The sequence below is a fragment of the Sceloporus occidentalis genome, unplaced genomic scaffold (assembly GCF_023333645.1).
Source record: "Sceloporus occidentalis isolate IW3139 unplaced genomic scaffold, rSceOcc1.0.p SCAF_28, whole genome shotgun sequence".
Taxonomy (NCBI): Eukaryota; Metazoa; Chordata; class Lepidosauria; order Squamata; family Phrynosomatidae; genus Sceloporus; species Sceloporus occidentalis.
In genome coordinates, this window is record NW_028317008.1 from 8,879,119 (window position 1) to 8,884,312 (window position 5,194).

The 5,194-nt window shown below is 37.0% G+C and overlaps 1 non-coding gene across 1 annotated transcript; it reads left to right on the forward strand.

Annotated features, from left to right (window-relative positions):
- The first annotated feature begins 235 nt into the window (after positions 1-235).
- LOC149299783 (small nucleolar RNA SNORA35) lies at positions 236-365 on the forward strand. Its single transcript, XR_016272359.1, has one exon. It is a non-coding gene; the product is annotated as a small nucleolar RNA SNORA35 (small nucleolar RNA).
- The last annotated feature ends 4,829 nt before the right edge of the window (positions 366-5,194 follow it).

Below are 5,194 nucleotides of genomic sequence, written 5' to 3' on the forward strand. Positions count from 1 at the left end.
AAGAGATGCAGGGTATGCTACAGCAGGGGGCAAAGAAAGGACACCACATTTTACTGTCCAGATTGCCCTGGAAAACCTGCACTCTGTGTCGGTGACTGCTTCAAGCTGTATCACACAGTTTCCCATTTTTAATTTTTTTTTTGTTCCTGCTCCATTTTTGTATTTTTTTTTAATTTTTTGTTACATTTACTGTTTTTTAGCTTTTATTTGCTCCACCATTTTTAAGCGTTTTTATTTGCACTGTCAAGTGACCCCTGTGTCCATTCCGTGGCATGAGGGACCACTTAAGGTGCTAGATCAAATCCCTTCTTGGAGATAGGCCAGGCTTTCTTGTAACCTGTCCCTACTGATAGTTGGGTACAAGCATTTTTCTTTACCCAGATGTAAAATTCCTACTGAATTTGAATTGCTCATGTTCCAAATGTGGCCCTTTTGCCCCCAAACAATCTGACAAACCCATGCATGTGGGGTATCAATGTACTCAGGAGATGTTGCTGGACACATATCTGGGTGTTGTGTGACAGCAACATATACCAGGAGCTGTAATTTCACACCTGAAGTACAAAGTATGTGAAAAAAACACCAAAAACAATTACTATCCCAAACTTTGACAAGGGTTGGTGGTAGGATTAGTGCATGGAAAGGGTTAAACTATCAGCATCTAAAATACCCTGGGGTGTCTAGTTTTCAAAAATATATGGTTTGGTGGGGTAAATTTAATTTGCTGGCTTCAAAGATGCCCCAAATACCACATAGAGACAGAATTACCAGATTCAGAGAAAAATGGTTTTGAATTAGCAAAACGCTACTTGTACTTATTGCCCCATAACGTGTAGAAGAAAGCAAAAAAACATAAAAACATTGGGTATTTCTAAACTCGGGACAAATAGTAGAATCTATTTAGCAGGTTTTTTCAGTAGTTTTTTATGATGAATAAAAGATTTTTCAAATAAAAGTGAGAAAATGTGTTTTTTTTTCAATTTTTCGTCATATTTTATTATTTTTATTATAGGAAATTACATCATATGAAAAAAATTTTGGTGTCTGAAGAAAGCCCTTCTTGTCCTGAAAAAAACAATATATAACTTGTGTGGGTTTAGTAAATGGGTTAAGAGAAAATGACAGCTAAACACAAACACCGCAGAAACGATAAAACAGCCATTGTCACGAAGGGTACAAAAAGTAAAATCAGCCTTTGTCACGAAGGGGTTAATAATATATGCAGATAAAAAAAAAGTAAATGACACAAAACCTTTACTTTTCCTCTCACTGATTTCTGGGATTTCTGGGCCTACAAATTCAGGATTCTGGATAAGTAAAAATAAAATAGTTCTATTTATTTTAGCGATGCACTAAAATGAAAATTCTGGACCAAAACCGAAAATTCAGGGTTCACTTAGCCGAAACTGAAAATGACCCCCCACACACTGTTAATAAAAGTAAGTTACCAAAATTGTACAAAAAATTATATATTATGATTGTTAACAGCAATCTCAGGCATACCCAGATTCCAGCATGTACTGGTTGGCAGGGCATTGTATTTTCTGTCCAATTTTAGTGTGTAACCACACTTTTATTAAAAGTAACACACCACAATTGGACAAAAAAAATCAACAATATGACTTGGCATGATAGGAGTGTGATTGCTAACAGCAAACACACTCTTTTTATACCCAGGCAACCAGTAAATGGTGGAACCTAGGCATGATGGGACTGTGATTGCTGTTGGCAATCCCACTCCTATCATCCCAAATCAGCCAGTACATGCTGGTACAGGGTGGCTGTAAGTGCAGACCCCATACTGCTGGCAGCATCAATACACAAGGGGGGCAGCTAGCCAGGTTTCAGCATGTACTGGCTGACTTGGCATGATAGGAGTGGGATTGTTAACAGCAATCACAGTCCCATCATGCCTAGGTTCCAGCACTTACACATCCATGCTATCACACACACACAAATTCATTCATTCACAGATTCATTCCCTCAATCAGACATACTCATTCACACAACCTCCCCCACCCCCTTACCTGCTCTACAGCTCTCGATGCCGCTCACAGACTTCAGCAGGGGGCGCAGCCTCCCTCGTTCTCCCCACAGAGGAAGCAGCTGGAGCAGAGAATAGACCCTCCCACAAGTAAGCAGCAGGGCTCTTGTGATCCTGGCTGCCGATCTCACGCGGGCCGCACCTCGAGGTCCCGCGGGGCGCATGTTGGACGCCCCTGCCATAAGGCCATATGGTGCTACCTGCTATGTGAACTGATGCCTGCCTTTTTGGTATGCAATGGTTTCAGTATTAAGGGTAATAAAAAAATGTGTCTATGTTTGTTCCTTATATTCATCAAATTTTAATATAATAAATGCAGTTTATTGATGGGACATGCAAATGTAAGTTAAAGATAAATATTTAAATCTGGTTTTAGTGTGATATTTAATTATAATGTTATTAAATACATTCCAAAAATAAACCTTTTGAGTTGTTTATATATTCTTAAATTAATACAATATCATTTGTTCTATTGATTTTTTATTATTGCATTTGATTACAATATAAACTTTAGGTTCTAGCACATATTTCCATTTAGTTGTATTTTATATTTGCTTCTGAATGCATATTTGTTGGACAGCACTAACCCCAAAAATGACACTGTTTGAAATTCTGCATATTATTACAATACCAGCAGGTCACATTATACTCTTAAGTGTTTTATTACCATTTTCTCTTTGTTCTTTTGCATATTTTTCTATTTGTGCTTTTTCCCCCTTGCCCTTGTCTTTTATTTCTTCACCCAACAATAGTATGCCTTTCTTGTATACTTTACCCCAAATACCTTATTATCATACATGGGAACTCTCTAGGAAACCTCTCGGAGAAGTCTCCCCATTTGCTCTTTAAATGTGGGGGTTTCCCGGGATGTCAGTGAGACCGCCCACCAACATCAGCTGGACCTCCCACTGATAAAACAAACTGCAAGTTTTTTTAATACAGCCACTGAAGGTATTTGGTGTCTGCTATAGAGGAGAGAGGAGGCAATCACTCTTAAACCTTAAGACTGTGAACAAGGAAATGTATGTGAGGTTGGTCTAGTCAGTCTCCAAATTGGAGTAGGATTTATTTTATTTTTATTTGTTTTGTTACACTACTGAACACAGTACTATTTAATTTTTGCATAAATCTCAAGAAAATTGCATCAGCTATTGTATTTTATGGTGATAACCCTAGCCATCCTGCCACGAGAGTCACCTTAAAAAGGTAATATGTAAAATATGATCAGGGCAATTTTTCTCAATTTGTGTACCCACCAATTATATATTTTTTATTTGACACAAAGTTAGTCCTTCCTTTAAACCATATCATATTTTTATTAATAAAATGTCCACGGAGATACTAGAAGATGTGAGACATGGCAGTGGTCGGCAGAGAAAGTATGGGAGACATTCAGAGAGCGTGAGAAAGTGGGAATGAAAGAGCCCCCACAATTCGTACAAATCAGAATGCACAAGTCTAATATCTACTCATTAAAGGAAGCAAAACATTGGACAGGGGAAACAATGTGTAGAGATATTTGGGATTTTGTCTAAAAACTGATGACTGCTAATTGAACCAACCCTATTGGTTCCGATTTTCAAACTTGACATTTATATATAAAAGTATTTGCTAAGTTCAAAGGACAAAAACCTGGAAATGGAGCAAAGAATAATATGTAAAGAAAGAGAAACATATATGTTGCTGAGGCACAAACAGTAACCAAGATAGTTTCTAATAGAAAATGAAAATAAACAAGCAGATGTTGTAACGGGAGGCATTGACAGAAAAACACAAAATTGTATTTTAGTAAATAAGCAACAATAACCATGAATTATGATAATCATAACAGCTTAGAACATCAACTAATGGGTTTTAGCAATGGTTGTGTCATGTTGTCTGGATCCATCGCCACATCCACCCAAAACAAAGAATTAACTTAACCCCTTAAGGACCAGGCTGTTTTACCTTTTGTACCATTGGGACCGAGGCTGTTTTAACACTTTTGCGGTGTTCGTGTTTAGATGTAATTTTCTCCTCACTCATTTAGTGAACCCACACAAATTATATGTTGTTTTTTTCAGGACAAGAAGGGCTTTCTTCAGATACCATTTTGATCATATTATCTAATTTCCCATAAAAAAATAATAAAATATGATGAAAAATTTAAAAAAACCCCCCGCATTTTCTGACTTTTACCCCAAAAATCTTTTACGCATCCAAAAAAGTTAATGAAAAAACCTAATAAATATATTCTACTATTTGTCCTGAGTTTAGAAATACCCAATGTTTTTATGTTTGTTTGCTTTTTTCTGCACGTTATGGAGCATTAAGTACAAGTAGCGTTTTATAATAAAAAAATATATTTTTGAAAACTAGACACCCCAAGGTATTTCAAATGCTAGAATTTTAACTCTTTCCATGCACTAATTCTACCACCAGTCTTTGTCAAACTTTGTGGTAGTAATTTATTTTATGTTTTTTGTTGCTAAAATTGCTCTTCAGGTATCGATTTAAAGCTCCTGGTATACAACACTTTAAAACAACACCCCAATATGTGTTCAGCAACATCTCCCGAGTACAGTCATAAACCCCATGCGTGGGTTTGTCGGGTTGTTTGGGAGGTAAAATGCCACATTTAGGAAGTGCACATTTTTTAACTTGGAACTTTTACATCTGGTCATTCTGCCCCCAAGTCCTAATAGGACCATCTTTGAAGCCGGCTAATTCAATTTACCCCATCATACCATATATTTTTGAAAACTAGAAACCCCAAAGTATTTCAAATGCTAGTATTTTAACCCTTTCCATGCATGTGATTCTACCACCAGCCTTTGCCACACTTTGTGGTAGTATTTTTTGGGGGGTATTTTTTTCACACAAATTGTACTTTGGGTATAGATTTATAGCTCCAGGTATACGTCACTATCAAACACCCCAATGTGTGTTCAGGAACATCTTCCAAGTACAGTCATACCCCACATGTATGGGTTTGTCTGGTGTTTGGGGTTAAAATGCCACATTTTGGAAGTGCGCTTTTTTTCCCCCATTTCGGTCAGTCTGTGCCTATGCCCTATCTTTGAGCCCGGCCACTCCACTCCATCAAACCATTAATTTTTTTTTTAAATTAGACACCCCTTGGGTATTTGAAATGCTTTTATTTAAATTTTT